General features: G+C 40.7%; 1 long non-coding RNA gene across 1 annotated transcript in view; it reads left to right on the top strand.

Annotated features, from left to right (window-relative positions):
- LOC120222928 overlaps positions 1 to 2,355 on the top strand; it is a 29,562-nt gene extending 27,207 nt beyond the window's left edge. Inside the window, exon 5 of the long non-coding RNA XR_005526145.1 lies at positions 2,219 to 2,355. This is a non-coding gene — a long non-coding RNA (uncharacterized LOC120222928). The remainder of the gene's footprint in view (positions 1 to 2,218) is intronic.
- The last annotated feature ends 19,925 nt before the right edge of the window (positions 2,356 to 22,280 follow it).

The following is a 22,280-nucleotide window of genomic DNA, read 5'->3' as shown; positions in this document are numbered from 1 at the left end:
CAAGTTCAGTTGAGCCTTCATAGGAAAAGAAATCCATTGGAAGATTCTCCAAGATCTTACAGATTCAGCTCTATGAACTGAGAACCAGGATGACAAAGGGGCATGTAATGGAGATGACTCCATTTTTGAGGTTTGACCACTACCAGCTTTTAGATCCCCACCCTTCTTCCCTACATGTGGGCAACCACGTTAAGAAGACGTGTGGATGTTCCGTGTTTCTGCTGGTAGCTGGGAATCTCAGTTAGTACAGCCTCAACCTATGGCCCAGGGCATAGCCCCACCCCAGCTGCACCCCCTTCCCACCATCAAAGCCCCAGGCTGCATCCCTGCCCCCAGCTTTCCCTTCCTGGGAATACCAGCTTGCTGTGAATACTATGTAATTTTGTTTATACTCACCGGTCAGTGTGTCGTGTCATCTCTCTTGACATACAAAGAAATCCCTGGGTGGGTGATTGTGCTCACCTCTGGATAGAATGCTTGAAACTGGACAGCTGGGCCTAAATCCAGGTTAGGGCACAGGACTCCCTGTCAGCACGGCTGGCTGCCCCTGCGAACTTGCAATGCTGCCACAGCTTTGGGTAATAATTTACAAACCGACCCTGAATCTTTGTTGTGGTTGTTTTTAAATGTTTATTTTTGAGAGAGAGTGCGTGCAGGGGAGGAGGGGTAGAGAGAGTAGGACACAGGATCCAAAGTGGGCTCTGAGCTGACAGCAGCGAGCTGGATGTGGGGCTCGAACTCACAAACCGCAAGATCACGACCTAAGCCGAAGTCACATGCTCAGCCAACTGAGCCACTCAAGTGCCCAAACTCCCCAGAATCTTTGTGTCATGCCCCTTAGTTTCAAAATTCTGGGTGAAAGAATCCTACTGTCTGAGCCGTGGCCGCCAGCAGCAGGAGGAAGTCTTTGCTTTCCTAACTGTGAGCAAACAGATTTAAAGCTGCTAGAGGGGACATGGTGAGAAGAAACGCAGTAATTTCCCAATTCAAAACTCAAAGATTAAAATTCTCTGGTTTTGAGACTGAACAATTCTTTATAAGTAAATTTTAAAAACTTGCAGTGTTCAGCAAAAAAGTAACAAAATTTTGAGGTAAAATTGACATAACATAAAATTCACCATTTTAACTATTTTAAAGCACGCGATTCAGTGTTTCTTTAGTACATTCACAATGTTGTGCAACCATCGCCACTATCTCGTCGCAGTTTTTATCACTTCAAAAAGAGATCTTTAACTCAAGAAGTAGTCACTCCCCATTCCCCCCTACCCCCATCCTCCGGGAACCACTAATCTGCTTTCTTTTTGTGGGTTTGCCTATTCTGGAGACTTCCTATAAATGGGATTCACACAGTATGTGTTTTTTTTGTGTCTGGCTTCTTTCACTTAGCACAGTATTTTCCACTGTTCATTCATGGGGTGTGTGCATCAGCACTCCATTGTTTTTCATGGCCGAATAATATTCCATTGCATGAATAAGCCACACTTTGTCCATTCATCAGTTGATGGGCATTTGGGTTGTTTCCACATTTTGGCTGTTATACATAATGTGGCTATGACTATTTCTGTACATGTCTTTATGTGAATATGTATATGTTTTCAGTTCTCTTGAGTATATACGTAGGAGTGGAATCTCTTGGGTTTCATGGTCACTTCACGTTTAACTTTTTGAGGAGCTGCCGAACTCATCCTCAGAGCTGCACCATTTTACATTTCTGCCAACGATGTATGCGGTTTCTGATTTCCCTACATCTTTACTGATACCTGCTGCTGTCCGTAGTTTGATTATAGCCATTCTAGGTGGGTATAAAGTGATAGCTCTTTGTGGCATTGATTCACATTTCTCTCATGACTAATGATGTTGAGCATCTTTTCATATGCTAATTGGCTATTTGTGTATCTTCTTTGGAGAACTGGTCATTCAAGTCCTTTGCCCATTTTTTAATTCCGTTGCCTTTTTGTTTGTCGAGTGGCAGTAATTCTTTACATATTCTTATATGTAAGAATAATTGTCCTTGTCAGCCAGATAGCTTGCAAATATGTTTTCCCTTTGTATAGACTGTCTCTTCACATTCTTGATATCATTTGTAGCACAACAGTTTTTAATTTTGATGAATCTCAGTTTATCTATCGTTTCTTTTGCCATTTGTGCTCTCGGTGCCATATCTAACAAACCACTGTCTAATTTCAATCATGAACATTTACTCCTACGTCTTCCTCAGAATACAGATGCTAACAGGTTATAAGAAGCTAACCGAGCTGCTCTGGGATGCAAAGAAAGAGGTGATTGCCCTGTGCCTTTCCCACATCATTTGCTATGTTTTGAATAACTTCACATTGCTGAAGAGAACACTGTATGTTAGAGCACTTTATTAAAAGAAATTTCCTTCATGAAATAAAATGTTAAAGTCTTTTGGAAAATTTTATCCATAATCATGATTCAGACAACATTATTTTAATTTCTTTACGTTCCCTTGTAATTTTAGCCACAAGTATGCATATTTGCATATATTATAATCACCTCATATGTATATTTTCCTTTTGTTTTTCCAATTTGTTGTTATGATAAATAATTTTCATATTATTTCAATGGCTACTTAATAGTCTATGAAATTACATATCACAATGGGCCAATTTGGTATTTTATATTTTGTTTTATTCCACATTTTTTTGCTCTTAAAAGTAATAAAAGATTTCTGCTTATTTTCTTTATTTTTGAATTTTTCCTATAGGATAAATTTCTGTCATAATTTATCAAATGTTTAGAATATTTTTTATTCATAGCAAATTCTTCTCTAAAAGTATTCTATCAACTTAAACTGTTAAAAGCAACGTCTGAAAGTTTTCTAAGCAGCCTTGCCAAAATTGGGATTTAGTTTTAATTTAGCTAGTTTCATGGTATAATGTCATTGTTTTAATTTGTACTTTTTAATTACTCACAAGTTTAAACACTTTCCATGCCTAATACTTTCAGTTTTCTCAATGCTTTATTAAAAACAGAGTAGTTAAAAATCTTTTCCTAACTATTAATGTAATATTTGTTGAATGTAGAAAAGCATAAAAAAGAAAAGTCATCTATAATCCCACCAGTGAGATGGAACTAAGTTAAATACCTAAACTGGAGTCTTGTTCCAGACTGTGGAAGTTCCAAAATTCCAACTCTGAATTCTTTTTTCCCTACAACATGATTTGCCCATATCTTAAATAAGGCATGCTAATTTCACAGTGGTTTTTAAACTTCATCTCTAAAATTACTATCACAAAATGGAAGTAGGGTGGGTGCCCAAGTCTGAGCATCCAGCAAGGGCTGGGCCAGAGGGCACAGTCCCACCCACGGCTTCTGGGTAGAGCTGTAAAGCTCTCTGGGTTGTGACAGAGGACAGACCTGGACGTGGGACAGCCCACGCTGCTGAGAACACCGACGAGGACACTCTTCCACGCTTTTCATACCTGTATGAGCCCCTAAGTATTCTGAGCCCCTAAGTATTCTGAGCCCCTAAAGCTAAGGCAAGAGAGGGCCGTCTGAAGTTTAGCAGAATGTCCAGTTTTTCTGTTGATCACTTACATTTAACATCGACCTTATCCTTTCATCAGTTGCAATTGTTAAGATTAAAAGTAGGTTAACAAGTGACCTCATATTTGGAATTTGCCGTTAAGTATTTTTCGTTTGGTGACTAAGTATTTCCAGAGCTAACAATCCCATTGAATTCAAAAGATGATTAATACGCGGGGCGCCTGGGTGGCTTAGTCAGTTAAGTGTCCAACTCTTGATTTTGGCTCAGGTCATGATCTCATGGTTTCGTGAGTTCAAGTCCTGCCTGTATGAGAATCCATGCTGACAGCACAGAGCCTACTTGGGATTCTGCCCCCACCTCTTCCCTCTCTCTCTGCACCTCCCTCACTTGTGCTCTGTCTCTTTCAAAATAAATAAATACACTTAAAAAAAAAGAGGATTAATACTTTAAAGATTTAAGTAGTATTAACATGGACTTGACTTAGAGCTGATGCATAGGACTGTGTTAAAATTTATAAACCTATCCCAGTCTTCATTTCCAAATTGTTGAATCTAATTGCATTTTTTCCCCCAAATAATTTACAGGGGTCAGAGTTGCCTTGACATTTGAGGAAGTGTATTTTTTTTTTTGTTTTTGAGAGGAAGACTGTGAGACCATGAGATTGTGACCTGAGCTAAATTCGAGAGTCGGATGCTGAACCGACTGAGCCACCCAGGCGCCCCAGAAATGCTTATCTTAAGGAACTATCTATGAACATCTCCTCCATGTCTTGGGGGAGAGTGTCCCTCTTTCAGTGGTATAAATTCAAGATCTAAGTCCTATCCTGTGAAATACTTCTTTAGTCTTCTTTGTGGATGCCCATGTACTTCAGGGTTTTCTTTCACAATTATACTCAGGCTCCTGCTTCTACTGACCCAAAGATTTGAGCTTCAGTCAAAGGCAAAATTCACCTTGGAGTCTGCATTTCTTACCTCTAGAGGTTAATGACTGTATGGTAGGTAGGTATCCATAATAGTTTTTTTATAACCGCAGAGCTAATATTTCTTAGGTAACGCCCTGAGAAACTGCACAGAGATTTCAAGTCAATTATTAGCTTCCCAGTCATCTCAAGCTTTGAAGTAGTCAAAGATACTTACAAGCACGATGTGCAAAAAACTTCTACCATCTTCTGCAGTGCAGAGGATCATTTTTAATTGGCGTCTTTACCAGCTATATTTCTAGTTTTCAAACCCCAAAATAGTTTGGTCTGCTTCCATATCACCACTGAACATGGCCAATAGTAGAGGAGTTCACCATTACATACCCACCGGCTTGGGCAAGGCCCCAGTCACTCCACACTAATGCTTAGCTTAGATAACCTTTGAATTCTCATGATCCCTGGGAAGCTATGGATCAGTGCTGACTTCTAGTAAGACTGTGGAAACTGCATGCCAATAAACTTTAGATATTATCTCAATCTTCATGATACTCATAAATATAAAGTCATTTAATAACTTTTAATTTGTAAAAGCAAAAACACTGAAAAGATAATCAGGCCGACCTAGTGAAGCCCAGCTGAGCCATCTCGAAGGCCCAGCTTCCTCATCAGAAAACAGAGGCACTGCCCAACCTCTTCCCACAGTGGAATGAGAAAGCAGGTAAAGCCTCCGGGCTAGCCTTGGTTTCCCCTTTCCCCTCCCTCTACCTGTAAGAGTTTATATTGTAGAAAGAGGAGTCAGTCACCAGAAGAATTCATTCACCTCTCCTCTGCCTCGCTGGACCTAACCTTGCAGTCCTCGTCCGGGGGTTAATGACCCTGCATTTTCCCGGCTCCCACCCAGAGCCACAGGAAGTGTGCAGATACTATTCCACTTAGGGTACATTCTGAACATGTGGCAGGGGGCCAGCCAAACTGTCATACAATGAAAGGAACAAGCTAAAGTATTCTCAGTTGGGTTCATAGCAAATATGGTTGGAGTGGGAGTTCTGCAAATAGAGACAGGAAATGGAAGTGGAATGGAAAACACATTTGCATAAACCCTTGCTATTTCCCCAATCTCTATGCCAGTGAAGAAAAGGCATGTATTCTGGGACTGTCTAGATCCCTGGTACTTTCTAGAACCCCTGTGCCCCTTCCCCTGCTCTTGAACAAACAAAAAAAATATCATTATACCCTTGTCTCCAAAGGCCTGTGGAGAGACTGGTGCTTACAGTCACATGCAGGAGAGAGCCCGGCTGAGCTTGGAAATTCCCACGGTGCCAGTAGTGAAGGCCAAGGCCTTGGAAGGACTCTGGGGCCTTCTGAGCGAAGAGGATATGGCCAATGTCTTTGCTTGGCATGAGTTCTCCTTCCTAAGTTCCAGATACTAAGAGCGTTTAGCCTTTGGCTTCATATGGGCAGCTCGTTCCTTACTGGCTTCTCACTTCCCACAAATCCAACCTATTTGTCCTGGTAAAGGAATCCTGCCCTAAGAAGCCCCTGACTTTAAACTCACCATGCTTGCTCTGCCCTGCATGCAACTGATGCTCTTCCCTGGGGACTGGCGCACTATGGCCCCTGGGGTAAATATCACCAGCCTCCTGGTTTGAAAATAAAGTTTTATTGGAACACTGCCACACCGAACCACATAGGGCTGCTTTCATTCTACAGCAACAGAGTTGAGTGCTATGGGGCTACAAAACCCAAAATATTTACTATTGGGCCCTTTACAGAAAAAATGTGCCCCCCGCCCCATGCTCTGCTCACACAGGTCTGCCTGTCTTTCCCTTCCTTTAGAGATGGAGCTTCTCCAGACTCTGCCCTTTCCTAGGTGTCTTTAGGGAAAGTTCCTCTTTCTTCTTTTTTAGGACTCACTGCAGGCATTAGTTGGCCCAGGAAGGTTTCCGTGAAACTCAGATTGAACTAAACACTCTCAAGGGATAAGAACTGCGAATAATTCGCTTAATGCTCTCAGGGCCTCACACTGCCTGATGCAGAACAGGGACCCGATAATGTTTGCTGGATTTGTGCAACGGGATGTGCACTGTTACATATGCTGCCATCAAGAGCAGGAGAATTAATTACCAGTGGGGTGGGGCAGTGGGCTTCACTACTGCACAGCCTGCTGTGAAGCAGAACTGAGTGCCAGGCCTGTCTCAGACTGCACCCAAGGGACTATAGTCATCTGCATCAAGGAAGCCACATCCTGAGCCTTGTTTTAATTGTCACAGCTTCTCAGTTAAGATCCTCATGGGCTCCGTGATAGAAAAGCTCCAAGGCCATTGACAGAAATGTGCCATGTTCCCCCTTCATGAACGCCAAAGGCAATTTCTCTCTTGGGTTTCTCCGGAATAGCTCTGATTTTGAGATCCTATTAGATGCTACCTGCCTTAGCCTCTGTCTTCATATTCTGCAAAGGAGCCTTCTAGTTTGGGTTGGATTGCCAGGAATACAGCTAATGGGGAAAATTGATTTCATGAGACATTCACCAGGTAAATGTCCAGGTATGGATTACTCAGTGTAAAATGACTGGGCATTGGTATATAAATATGTGTAAACTCAATTTCCCAGGGCAGTAAATGGTTAGAAAAATTGCCTCTTAGCCAAACTGTACACCTCATACTACAATGTGCAAATGCAAACGTGAGCTCAACTTCATTTTAAAACCTAATGTCTAGAGAGGGACAATAAAAGAGATGAATATTCATGGATTAATGTAGAAAATGATCTGGGAGATGTTAGATACAGTGATTCACTTTGTGACTGACTTGTGATCCAATCCTGATTATACCTTGGAATTCTGCATTATTGACTAATTCAAAGTAAGTTTTTAAAGGAACTGTATTATTTGATATGAAATAAGATCTTGCCCTAGCAAGGAGATGAATGCTGTCACTCCAGGTCAAAATGATTCCATGGGCGCCTGGGTGGCTCAGTTGGTTGGCGTCCGACTTCAGCTCAGGTCACGATCTCACATGCTCTGCATAGGGATCTGTGCTGACAGCTCAGAGCCTGGAGCCTGCTTCAGATTCTGTCTCTCCCTCTCTCTCTGAGCCTCCCCTGCTCATGCTCTATCTTTCTCTCTCTCTCTTAAAAATAAACAAACATTAAAAAAAAAAAAAAGTTTCCAGCAGGCAGGGTTTTGTTTCTCTGATGCTGCTAACTGCAGGCATTAAAAATCTAGAACATGGTCTATTTGCCCTTTTGTTCTCTTCTCCTGCTCTTGCTTTTCTTTTCTCTTTTCTTTTCTTTTCTTTCTTTCTTCTTTTCTTTTCTCCCTCCCTTCTTTCCTTTCTCTCCCTCCCCTCTCCCTTCTTTTCTTTTCTCTTTCCCAATGTGTCTGAAAACGAGAAGAAAACTCTAAACTAGCTAAAACTAGAAGAAAATGTAGTTTAATCCAACACTTTCATTTTACAGATGAAGGAAACAATATATGGAGACAAAGTGACTTGTACGAGGCCCCAGTACATTTTAGGGTTCAGATGTGGATCCAAATGCTCTGACTCCTAAAATGGTACCTCCTCTTTATGTCATCATGGCCCCGTCAAAAGGTGGCTAGCAGAGCTTACAAAGATAAAAATTGTATCAATCAGAGTTACTGATTTGAAGCAATGGGAAAATACACGATTGGCGAGGAGATAAACGAATTCATTGACAGTACCTCCTGATTACCTCAAAGATGAAAGAGAGCTGGAAAAAATGTGGATTTCAATTATCCATGAAGACTAGCTTATAGTGGGTTAGCATAGATGTGGCCCTTAACATTTGCTAATGCTGAGTAAGCAGCTGCCTCTCTGAAATGAAAGGCATTCCATGAAAAAGCATGACCACTGATAATTAAGATAATGGAACATTTTGATGTACTGGCTTTAAGTTCAAGGATTTCTGAACCATTTCAAAAATGAAAGGAGCCCAGCATAATTTGCCCTATTGTATTTCTCAATAGAGTACAGGATCAGAGCAATCCATTGACTTTCATCACTGCTCATGCTTTTCTTTTTTCCAGGGGAATACTTTAATTTTAAAAAATTGTTAGCAGTAAACATTCTCATTAGAATTTCACAGCAAGAAGCACTACTAATGGGATTTACCTCCAACATCTTGCATCTCTGCAAAATCACATGTAATTTTCTAAAACCTCTGGTAATCTGTACCCTGGTTCTTAACATGTCATATCTGAACTTGACTAGTCATCGTCACTGGTGGGTAATCCACTGAACCCAGTGTAGCAGAGGGTAACAAGATACACTAGCAGGGATACCTGTGGTTTGGAGGATGAATTTTTATCCATTGTTGAATAACCCTTTGGCACCAACAAAACTCTATATAAAATCTACTGACAGGGTTTCTTTTTTCTTCCTGTAATGCTGCGAGCATTCACAGTGTAATTTACAACAAAGAGAGATGCAGATAATGGCTCACACGCGCTTCATAATGTTTAAATCATGGCAATAAAACTTGACAGACTGAAAGGTCAGAAGTTTGTCTTGACTATTACAGCAGCTATCTAGGTGCTTCTGCCCCAGAACAAAGCTCCCTTAATTAATATTCCTTTGGGTTTCAGCAGACTTAACATTTCAGAGTGCACCTAAGCCTGGGGGCAACTCTTCTCTTCCTCATCTTTGTCCTCTTCCTTCTTAATGATTACAGGTGATTACAGTGTTCTCATACCTTGTTTCATAGTCACATCGGCTGTTGGTCACTGACTAGTTGCAAGGGCCTGGCCAACAGTCCTACACAAAACGTCTGTACTAATTTCTAGTTTGGTTCCTTATTTTATGATGTGTCTGATTTGGGGTGGATCATTTTACCCTTCTGAGTCTCTTAATAGGAAAGTAAGAAGGTTACTTTAGGTTATCTCTAAATTCCCAGCTAGTTGTCCCAATCTCAAAGAGTACTCACTAATGTGCTCTGTTTCTATTATAATTCTAAAATTTAGGTAAATTATTTAAAAGGGTGTGTGTGTGTGTGTGTTTGTGTGTGTGTTTGTGTGTGTGTGTGTGTGTGTGTGTGTGTGTGTGTGTGTAGACGGGAGATCTGGGGGAATTACAATTCATTGCATAAATATAAAGCAACATGAATGACAAAATCCGTGTGGAAGATCTGAACTTGGGAGGGAGTAAGAGTTTTCTGTGTAGGTCAGCAGTTGGAGGAGGTATTTGGAGAAGCCCCAGGAAGGCTGGAAGCTGCCAAAAGCACACAATGCAGGCAGCTGTCTTCTCAGCTGACGGCCCGTCTCAGCCCCCACTTCCTCTTTCCCTTCTCCCCGTTTTTCTCCCAAGTTTGGACAGGTGAAAGGGTGTAAGAGGAAGTAAAGGCATGGTAACAAGTTGGGGGCCAGAGAGGCCACTGAGAAGCTGATGGGAGGTAACCCTCCCTCCCCCCAATTGTAAGGCAAAATACCATAGCGGAAAGGTCCTGGCCCTCAGAGCTATTTCAGGACATAGGCAGCTGGCCCATAGGAAGGGTGGTCTGGTTTCCACAAATTCCACATAACACACAATCTTGTATAAATAGTCCGTGTGGTTCCTGTCTGTGTAAGAGTCGCTGCCTTGATGACAGAGTTGGGTGCCTTTCCCAGCAGGGGCAGGTGAGGAAGAGAAAGCTTTAAGATTCTTTCTCCTTTATCACACAGGAGCCTCGCCTATTCCCTCTCACACCGCCACCTCAAACATCTAGACCAGCTCAACAAATCCATTGTCTCTCTCACACAACCTGCTCAAGCAACACAAAACAGGACACCCAACACCTTGTCCAAGAAAAAAAACTGTCCCATGACACCTCTCTGTCCACACTTTGGGAATTCAACACACCTTCACAGCAAGATGTGAGCTCTCTTTTCCCTTTTGGGGCTCACTGACTTCAAGTGGGATTCCTGGTAACATATTCATTTTATTTATTTATTTTTAACAATTTATTTATTTTTTAGAGAGAGAGAGCACGTGCAAGTGAGGGCTCAAGGCAGAGAGAGAGGAAGACAGAAAATTCCAAGCAGGCTCTGTGCTATCAGCACAGAAGCCTGAGGCAGGGCTTGAACTCAGGAATCTTGGGATCATGACCTGAGCTGAAATTAAGTCAGATGCTCAACTGATTGAGCCACCCCGGTACCCCACATACTCATTTTAATAAACGTCATTAAGTAAATAATCTCGATGTCCTACGTGTTTTTACCCATCACCAGGTACAAAATGCAGGATGACGCCCACCTTGGATCTATCTCTAGAAAGAAGAAACCCAGGAAAATTTGGCTGAATTTGTGGCAGAATGATTTTCATTAGACATGAAAAAGAACTGCCTGTTTGAAAGATTAATTAGAAACTGAAATAGCTCACTGAAGCTTGTCAGTCCTTTTTCTCTCCCTGGAGATGATTAAGCAAAGAATTATCCACCCACTTTGCCTGGAAACAAGACCTTGTGCTGGAATCTATGGATTGGCACCCATATTGCTATGCCCAGCGCAAATCCCCCCCGCCCCCAACCCCATCCCACCGTAGGAGCTGTGGCTGACCACTGAGAAACCACAAACTCTTCCCAAGAGGGTGCATGACCGAAGGACTCCAGGAAGCTTTGGCCATTTGGCCTATTCAGATTCTCCCTTGCAAAGAGGGCCCCATCCCTTTTAACGAAAATCCTGCACACTAGTGTAGAGCTGGTCTGCCAACACACTTCCCTGGTCCCAGACCGGCTGCGTTAATAGCTAGTCCAGTGACTGGTCTGCTGGGCTCTATGCTGAGGCTCTCTCTGCCTGGACCTTCCTGCCTGCATCAGGGAGAGGCCCAGAAGGTGACTTGTCTTTTTTATAACTACAACCAATGGGGAGAGTTGAGGCAGCTCTTGTGATTTGGTTGCCTTGAGTAATGGCCATCACATCATTAGTCAGCTTCTGTCTTTGTCTCTTTCTGTAGAGTAATTGTCAAGTGCAAGCTTAGCGGTAACCACCATGCATTTCTTTCTTCTCTTCACCAGTACATTTACGGAAAGAGAAACACAATTTGTGTCTTCCACATCATAGACATAAACAGCCTACAACTGATTTCATTTATGATCTAGGTTAAGCAGAATGTCTTACTATATTGTTTATTTAATAACCTTGCTGTACTTTGCAAACTCAGTCAACCACAGCTAATTCCTACCTAAGAGAACAGTTTCTCTAAAGTACCCATTGATATGCACACACTATATACATAATTTGTCTCTAGTCAATTGAATATAATACATGCATACATTCATTTGTGCCAATCTAATCTCCATGTGGCTTTTAAAGTTTGACCTTGCCATTCACTCTTTGTGTTACATTACAGTCATATTTATTCTGTTGGGTATTGGAGCTAAGGACTGTGACTTTTCTATTATGAGGATGGAAGAAGGAAGTCTTTGATAATAGAAAACAGAATCATATGCTTCAAGTTCACTGAGATAACGAATTCCAAAACAATACCCTAAAAGGTCAAAGCAATTTTTACTTTGCAGACTTAAAATAACAACCATTTAAAGTTCAGAAACATTTAGCTAACATATAAAGGCAGCTTTAAAACAACATAAGACTAGTTATATAAAATTTCCATTATATTTTACGTATTGTCTTTAACTTTAAGTGAAGTTAAAAGGGTATACTTTAATATTAGATATCTAGTAACAAAATGCCACTGTACTTACAAAAATGCTTATTATAATTTGTTTGTAAATGCATTGATGAGGCTTTTACCTATTTATTTTTAATGTTTATTTATTTTGAGAGAGAGAGAAAGACAGAACACAAGCAGGGGAGCGACAGAGAGAGAGGGAGACACAGAATCCAAAGCAGGCTCCAGGCTCCAAGCTGTCAGCACAGAGCCTGATGCAGGGCTTGAACCCACGAACCGTGAGATCATGACCTGAGCTGAAGGAGGATGCTTAACCAACTGAGCCACTCAGGGACCTCTGATGAGGTGTTTAAATTGTGTGACAGATGATTCCTAGTTTTAGTAGCTTGTTCAACACTTGCTTTGTGTACTCCAAGATGTGTCCTTTCTTGTAACTCACTAGAAATTTTCACAAGGGGTTCCAAAGAATTTTATAATAATATATGGTGGCAAATATGGCTCATGTCTAATCTTCCACTGGGAAGGTAAATTGGTCACATTTCCAAAGGTACTTGGAATGGCAGACCTAGAAGAGTCAGATTTTTCAATATACAGTTTAAGTGCCTGGATGGGTTGATTGATTTGAAAACAGATTTGTCTCTATTGTTCTTAGTACTATTTTTTATAATAAAAGTTTTTTAAAGAACAAGACCAAAGAGCCTCATTTCTGTCTTGTGTCATCCATTCAATTCCACTGCGATGTCTTATTGTGACAAATGCTCGGCATGGTGTGAAAAGAGAAAATAAGAAGCTTCGACTTTTTTCCACGTGTGTGTAGAGTAGCTTCATTCGTCTCCAACAACTCATTCTAAGTTCTTCCAGATCTGCTACTTCACTTGTAAAGAGAAAATAGATTTTACAAGGAAGATGCTATCTTACAGTAAGAATTTAGGATCTTTATATCACCGATGATCAATATTGCCAGATTCCCAGCAAGACTACGGTCATTTGGTGCGGATGGCCAAGAGCAGCCTTTAACTACAAACAAGTGTGAAGATACAAGTCAAGATCATGTGGAGAAACAGTGACAACTGGCAATCTCCCATACTTCCCACCCCCTCTTCTGGTTCAGTTTGCTCAGGAAGAAGGGAACCTCTGAGTGAGACAAACTGGCCTTCTTAAATGTTTTATAATTTTCTTAAAATGGGTATGAACTGTTATTCCAACAATAGAATAGGACTGCACAAGACACTTCACAATACAATGGAGAGAATACTTTTATGTTAATTTCTGGTTCCAATTTTGTAAAGAATTCACCCTCAATGACCCATAGGTTAGGATACCAATTTACAGAATTACCTTCTGGGGCGCCTGGGTGGCTTAGTCGGTTAAACGTCCGACTTTCGCTTAAGTCATGATCTCGCAGTTCGTGGGTTCGAGCCCCGTGTCGGGCTCTGTGCTGACTGCCAGCTCAGAGCCTGGAGCCTGTTTCAGTCTGTGACTCCCTCTCTCTCTGACCCTCCCCTGCTCACGCTGTCTCTCTCCTAGAAATAAATAAAAAACATTAAAAAAAATAAAAGTATAAAAAAAGAATTACTACTATTAACAAATATGTAAAAATGTTTATTCATTAAATAAAAATATTTTACTAAAAAATAAAGCAGGTAGATTGCATAAGAAATTTGGCACCAGGTGTTTACTGGATGTGAAGAACTGATGGGTCATTTCTTTTTCTTTCTTTTTTTTTTTTTTTTAATTTTTGGTGTTTGTTTATTTTTGAGAGAGAGTGCACAAGCAGGGGAGGGACAGACAAGAGAGGGAGACACAGAATCCAAAGCAGTCTCTAGGCTCTGAGCTGTCAGCACAGAGTCCGTCGTGGGGCTCGAACTCAGGAACGATGAGATCATGACCTGAGCCAAAGTTGGATGCTTAACTGACTGAGCCACCCAGGCGCCCCACTTGTCGGTCATTTCTTGATGGAACTGAATTCTGAGGACATTAGGGCATGGAGTGTACCTATGTCAAACCCTCACTGGAGGGCAGACACCACAAGGCAACCCCCTCCATGCACATGTGCGTGCATGCGCGAGCACGTGCACGCGAGCACACACACACACACACACACACACTTCTGTTCCAAATACTAAAGAACTATTATATTCGCTATGCTTGGTTCTGTCCCCATTCATGACAGCATGGTACAGTGCTTGATGACATTCCTGGCAATTTAAGAATTCCTGATAGCTTTCATGGGGCCATTAGAAGTCATCCCACTGCCCTCTATAACCTCTAGTTCCTTCCATCTTCTAGGAAGTCTTTGAAGCTTCCTCTGCCTGGCTTATTTTTTATAAATCAGTACTGGTATGCACTGATGCCTGAACTTGGCCAAATTCGATATTAAAAGGCCCTGCATTGTAGACATTGACCTGGTCATAGGGAAGAGCTGTGTGGCTGTCTGCTTCAGGCCAGCCCCTCTGAATTCAGCATTGAGAAGGAATGCCTGGGAAGGGGCAGAGGGGGAAGGGGTGGTGCTTATGGCCCTTGATGGGGATGACACATCTGCACTGGTAGCACTTAGAGTGATCTGTAATTAGTCTGACACATGCAAGAATGTCTTCCCGTGACCAGACTGTGTCTGTGACATAATAGAGCTCTCTACTAAGGTCAGAGAGAGCCCAGGAAGCCCATTCTAGCCGCTGCAGCCTTGTAAGGCAGAAGGCAATGCCAGACATCTGTGACCAGCAGATCTGAGGTGGAAAAGGGCTTTCAGAATAGCTCTGGGAACCCTTTAAAGCCCACAAAGAAGCTTTTTAAGAAAATCTAGTCAAATTGCAAAATTCCAAACAAGTGAGTCTTCTTCTGTAACATCTCAACAGTCAGATGAATATATCAGATATGCTATCCTCAAGACTAGAGGACATTTGTCTCATAAGTTTTCTAATGTCATTTAGGCTGAACATTTCCTCTCCATTGCTATTACTGGCACATGGGAATTTAAACCTTCTCCCTCTCCCCCATTTAACAAATGATATTGTTTATCAGGAGTAACAGAGATAATGAGAATACAGAATAGCTCTAAGAACTCTTACTGTATTTATCAGCAAAGAAAGGCTGTTTCTTTATACCTTGATGTGGGGAGTACATTTCCACTGGGGTCAGAAGAAACAGAGACTTTTTTAAAAATATAAAATACAACCAGAGATATTTCTCTTCCCTTCTCCTTTCCTTCCATCTGAATAATTCAGTCCCAAAGCCATTAGGTCGGGTGTCTATGCAGAGGGACTGGTAGCTCAGGATGCTGTGTCAAAGCTCGAATAGACAAAGGGGTCACCTGGTATGGTGGTGGAGACTAATAGGGTGGGAAGGGCAGTCAGGTGGCGATGGGCAGCCCAGCATCAGAAGTTAAAGCATAAGCAGGGTGAGAAGGGAGTCCCCAAGGGCAAGGGGAACTTGGCATAGTGTGTCAGAGCCCAAGTAGGGAATGGAGGCTGTCTGCAGTGATGGGAGACCATTTGGCAGCAGCGATGTTAATTGTGTTCATACAGGGAGGTTGATCATATATATAAATATTAAGAATAATGGGAGCTGAGTTTCTCACTGCTAGAGAAGGGCATTACAAAGAAAGAAAGAAAAACAAAATGAATCTCGTGGTGCTAGTTTGAATGAGAGGCATCAGGATGAGCTTATAGTTGTTAATATGTAAGACAGACAAAGAAATAAACATAGAGGTAATTGTGTATATGTTCCCTGGTTCTGTCCACTTGAAGGACCTGAGAGCATGACACCCAATAGCGAGAGCACCCAGAGAACCTAGATCTTGGCCTCTCGATATGATTTTTTTTGCTGATTCTAAGACTAAAACAGGGCAAATACAAATTGAGTCTGAAATATCCTGTGCCAGAAAGCAAGGAAATTCTCAAACAGTGACTGGGCATTAAAAGGACACAGAAGCCAGCTTGAATAGGCTCCCACAGGCCACATCAGAGGCAATATGTGCATTAAAATAGATAATGATATAATAGGTTATAACACAGTGAATAAAGTAAGAAACAATGAATTCATACTGATAAAAATAAAGAATACTTTGAGAATTTGAGAAGGAACAGAATGTTCACATAGTTTCAAGGCACTCCTCCCTCCCAATATTTATTACAAAGGGGAAGAGAATAACCTTACAGTGGAGAAATCTGGCAGACCCATCAGAATGGATGTCATTAGTAGCAGGACATTTTCATCCCAACTGATAGGCTAAAATGAGAAAGATGGTGGATTACTTCTGTAATAGTCCTGCCGAAGATGCATAACTGGAATCTAATCTCAAGGAAACCTCAGACAAATGCAAATCGAAGGCAATTCTACTAAATAACTGGCATGTTATCAAAATGTCAAGATCATGAGAATCAAGGAAAGACTGAAGGAAATAAAGAAACAGGACAACTGAATGCCGAGTGTGATTCTGAACTGGATCCTTTTACTATAACAGGCATAATTGGGACAATTGGAGAAACTTGGGTAGAGTTTGAAGATTAGATGGTAATCGTGTATCAAGGTTAATTTCCTGAATTTGGTTATTGTGTTTTAGTTACATAGGAGGATGTCTTGGTCTGCAGAAAACTATCTGACGATGATTTAGCATAAGTCAGCATTTCCTCTCAAATGGTTCAAGGGAACAAAGGTCTGCGTACTGTATTTCTAACTTTCATATAAACGAGTTTTTCAAACAGCAACAAGAAGATAACGGAGAACTAACTCAGCCAGAGGAAGTTGTCTTACGCTTATTTGTATGGTACATACACATATACACAAGGGGAGTGGGGAGAGAGGGAGGGAGATGCATTAATTAGAATCACTTTGATAGCTCTGCTACTGGAAACACGTTAAAACCTATTTAATTACAAAATTTAGCCTTGGGTCTTAAGGGAGCCAGTGATATCTAGGCACCTCCTTTGTTGGACGGCTTTATAGAAATGAAAGTCCATGTTAACATCTTTACTTTCATTGCCTTTTTCTTTAACTTTAACTAATTGACATAAAGAACCAAGAATGTCTTATATAGTGAAAATTAATGACAAATGTCCAATAATAAGGGATTATGTAACTAACTGGATGCATCAATACAATGAAATACTATGCAGCCATTAAAAATCATGTGTAGAATAAAATTTATTTCCATGGGAAACTGTACACCATACTATTGCTGCAATGCAGTTGTTTAAGAATAGTATTTCACACTTGTGGGGATGAGCACTGGGTGTTATATGGAATCCAACTTGACAATAAACTATTTGTAAAAAAAAAAGAATAGTATTTCAGTATGCTCCTCTTCCTGAAGGATACATACTAAAATATCTATAGTAGCTATCTGGGTTGGTGGGTTCTGGGTGAGTTTTAATTCCTTCTTTTTGCTTATCTGAGTTTTAAGAAACATGCATTAAAGTCAAATTTATAATAAAGCATTTTGCAGGGTAACTTTTTATCAATAACCAGTTGGAGAAAGTGTGTATGTTCAAAGAAGACATTCGTTAAACAAGCATTAAATGCCTATAGGTGATCAGAATATAGAAGACATGGAAAGCAAAGCTACTTTTTAAAGTAAAACCTGGCATTTTGATTTGGGTATACAGCACATGTTACTTGCTCAAAAATACTCCGTCTCCTGCTACCTGAAGCAGGATGTTAAAACTCCTTCTCTTAAAATTCATAATACTACCCTGCTACAGCAGCACTATCTAATTGAATTATAATATGAACCATATATGTAATATTAATTTTTTAAGTCATATTGAAAAAGTGAAATTTTCTTAACTCAGTATATCCGAATTGTCATTTCAAAATTTAGTAAACATAAAAGACATGCATTATTTTTTTCACATGAAAGCTGCGAAATAATGGTATATATTTTATATATATTTTATACTTATAGCACATTTATATATATTTAATTACATTTAGGGCACATTTCAGCTGCTCAGGGACCACACACAGCTAGTAGCTCCTGCACTGGGTAATTCATCTCTGGACCCAAACTGTCTCCACCTAACTCATAATCCACTTTTCCTCAAATATACCACCACATTTTTTTTGGCCATTACTCATGCTGTGTTACTCAAATTGAAATGCTTTCCTTTACTTACTTACTTCTGGAAATATCAGTCATATTCCAAAGAAAAAGCTCTCCTGTCAACTCCTATGGAAGACTTTCTCCTGGGGCTAACATATCACTCGATGTGATACATGTTTAATTCTGTCTGTGTTAGACTTAACTGTTTATATAGCTTTCTGTTCAACCAGATCAGAGATCATGATAGCAAGCACTATCTTATTCATATTTACTTATCACTTATTCAATACATGCTCTGTATTAACTAGTTTTCAATAAAAGTTTAGCCAAAAAAAAATGAGCTAAATCACCACCATCACCACCAACAAAGAGCAGATTAGGAGAAGATGCTTATAATTGAAGAACGAATGATAATCAGCCGCAGGGCTAAGGAGTTGGAGGTAAGGGAGCACTTGCTGGCCAGGAGGATTCACCTCAGGGAAGGATTTAGGCTCAGCCTGTATAAGTTAACAGCAAGTCTTGTACCAGTGTTTCTTTTTTCATGTACCAACTTCTTCCCTCCGGGCAGAAGTTTAACCCAGTTGAACACTGTGTTTTTTTACATTGTCTAACAGAACAACTGAGCCAAATCTAATCCTAACAGAATGAATGTGCCAGATGGAGCAACCCTGCCTCGTAAACAGGCACTACCTATAAAGTGTCAATTGTGAAACAGGTGATTTCCATGTCTCTCTGACTTCAAGGCTCCAGAAAGAACAATCCTAGATTACCCCCTGATGCCTGAAGCATCTTCAACCAGACCAAAGCTATTTTATCTATAGTTAAAATGCAACATTCATAAGGTGAAAATCACACTAACATAGCCTCAAGTGAGATCCATGTCACTGTTTAAAAAAGAATGGTGGGCTTGAAGTCTGAAGAGTTGTACAAATGATGTAAGGACAGGTTTCCTCATGGACAGTTCAATGTACCATGTCAGAATCTTGAACACAACCACCCCAACCATCCAGCAATAGGAGAATGGATAACATACCATGAGCCAAGCCCCTAGGGTGAAGATCCCAGAGCAGAAGGGGGCTGTTGAGCAAGCTGCCGGGGACAGGATCTGAAGGGTACAGGAGCAGGCATCCCAAAGAAAGCCCTTCCCAGGTCCAGGGAGTTGCAGAAGGAGGGACCCTGTAATGCAAGAGTCCGTCTTGAAAACTTCCGGGGCTAGTGAACGTGACGCTTCACACTTCTGACAGTCAAGTGTGGACTCCAGCTCCATTCCCCTCCCTCCTCCTGTTCCAGTCCCAAAGGAGTCACAACATGGCAGTTAGCTAACTTACAACCAGGGGGCGGAGGGTGAGGGTTTTGCTTTGAAATAAAGATTCAAGCGTTAAATAATATATTGTACCAGACACTCATCTGAATCTTATTTAAATTGATTATAGGATCTTCTTTCTTTCCTTCTTTCCTTCCTATCTTTCTTTCTGTCTTTCCTTCTTTCTGTCTGCCTTTTCATCTTTCTTCCCTTCTCTCTCTTTCTTTCACTTAGTAGTGATCAGAAGAGTCATAGAACTGCCCATGTGTGCACACAGAGTCAAGAGAGACCCAACAATAAATAAACTCCAGGTTAAGATTTGAGGAAAAAATATAATAAAGCTGTTTTCATAATCATACTTCATGAGTCCTACTTGTTCAAGTACGGATTGACCATTAAAAAACAAGCAGTCAAACCCCTGGCACATAGGTGCTAATAATACAAGTTTGAATAATTTAATGAATGAATCAATGATTTATGCTTCTTGACTCATTGAAACTCATTGAAAAATTCATTACTAGGGAAGGAAGATAAACTGAAAGAATCCAAGGATGAGCTATGAATGCATGAGAAAACCGGTTTATGATTCAGATAAGGCTGAGCTGATTTTAACCTCTTTCCAGTAAGTTTATACCCAGGAGTCCTCTTCTAGGTGAGTAATTGGAGAGGAATATAGTTCTTGAAGGAAAAAAATAAAGACCTCAGGGAATTCTTGACTTTAAGCATTCCATTTTTGCAAGGCCAGGACTAGGAAGATACAAGACAGAGGTGCAGGGAGTAGATTTTAAGGGGGCCTCATTCTCAAAGCGACCCTGCACTTGCACGACCCTGATTGACACAGAATCAGAGTCCCGGACAAGGAGGCCCACTCAGGGGTTGAGATGAGATAAAGAGAGGCTTATCCCAGGTCACATGAGAAGCCAAATCAGTGAAAACCAAAGGTCTGAAAGAAACCAAAACAACGAAATGAAATAAAGGTTGAGGCAAAGTGCAGAAAGTTCAGTCAAAGGAACCTAATCTGCTGTCACTTGTGAGAGGTGAGCAAGCATCTGGGGAATGCCAGACACAGCCAGGAGCAGCACAGAACCGAAACAGAAGGAAGGCAAGAAGAGAAAAGCAAAGAGGGAGTGAGATGCTTGGGCACAGGGATGTCCTGTGAGCAGGACAGAGACACCAGGCACATCTCTTTCTGGAAAGTGGTGACACTTGTGTGGCAGCCTGGACCTGCCACAATGGGACCAGAGAGAAAAACAGACTCTTTGAGCCTCAATTTCCTCATCTTCAGATGACAAATATCTTCCCTCTATGGTTGTTAGAATTACAAAGGTTATCGTTTCCAGCTTCTCCCCTTTCCAAGGATCCCATCAAGTGGGACACTGTGGGTCATGCAGAGAGCTTCTGGCTCGCTCTCTCTCCCTATATATATATATATATATATATATATATATATATACTTCATATATATAAAAATATGAATATATATTTATATATATGTTTAAGTTTATTGATTTATTTTGAGAGAGAGAGAGAGAGAAAGAGACAGTGCATGCATGTGCATGGGGGAGGGGCAGAGAGAGCAGGAGAGAGAATCCCAAGCAGGCTCTGGCTATCAGCACAGAAGTTGAGGCGGTGAGGCTCAAACTCATAAACCATGAGATCATGACCTGAGCCGAAATCAAGGGTTGGATGCTTAACTGACTGAGCACCCCTGAAGTAAATATATTTTTAATATTCTGTGTGTCACAACAGGAAGTACCCAGAAGGCATTGCTGTGGCCGACCTAAAGATGGCAGTTGTCCTGAGGGAAAGCACCTATACAATTGGGTTGTGAACCAAACTGGCTGCTTTTCTTGTGGAACAACATTTCTTACTTGGAAAAAATGACTGACAGTCAAACTAGGGTTATTCAGACTTGGATATCTGGCAGCCATGTTCTTAGAAATCAAAGAAGTAAAACTGTCACTTGGAGAAAACAAGTGTCACTTGGATAAAATTTGACCTTTCAAGTGGAAACTGAATTTTGGAAAAGTTGTATCTGCCACCTTAAGCTTAACAGCATCCCATTCTTCACAAATTTGCTGAAGAAAGCAGAGTTGATATTAATAATTGTGACCTGTGGGTAATAATAAAATGTGCTACCATTAGAAAATGCTACCGCTGGCCTAAGTTGGTAAACCAAAATTTCCCAATGACCAAAGCATTATGAAATTACACATTCAAAGTGTAACAAAGACTTTTAAAAAGAGATTTAAAATGAATGTAAAAGAGATTAAAAAAACGTTTCAATGCAACAGAGCACTGAATCTTCCCTGATAGGGTTTCAGAGACTACTGCAACCTTCTTCAAAGAAAAGACCACAAAATTATCTGGAAAGATTATTTAAATACTCCTCCCTTTTTAAATTACAGATCTGCGTGCAGCTGGATTTTCTTCATATATGACAACTCAATAACATTCCATGACAGATTGACTACAGAAGCAGATATGAAAATCCAGCTGTCTTCCCTTAAACCGAACATAAAGAGACTTGCAAACTTGCATAATGTTACTCTTCTATAATTTTTTTGCTTGAAAACAGAATCATTCTCATAAAAATGTTAACACGTAATAGATTATTTTAACTGAATTAACTATTTTTATTTTTTTAAGTTTTAAATGTGTACATATTTATTTGGAGAGAGAGAAAGAAAGAACATGAGCAAGACAGGCAGAGAGAGAGAGAGACAATCCCAAGCAGGCCTCCACGCTGTCAGCACAGAGCCCAATGTGGGGCTCAAACTCACAAACAGCGAGATCATGACCTGAGCCCGTATCAAGGGTCAGATGCTTAACTGACTGAGCTACCTCAGCGCCTAAATAACTGTTTTTTAAATTCTCTGGTTTAA

This window comes from Hyaena hyaena, unplaced genomic scaffold (genome assembly GCF_003009895.1).
Source record: "Hyaena hyaena isolate Hyena2069 unplaced genomic scaffold, ASM300989v1 scaffold_17, whole genome shotgun sequence".
Lineage (NCBI taxonomy): Eukaryota > Metazoa > Chordata > Mammalia > Carnivora > Hyaenidae > Hyaena > Hyaena hyaena.
Note: the sequence above shows the minus strand (reverse complement) of the source record. Positions and strands in the feature narration are given on the sequence as shown.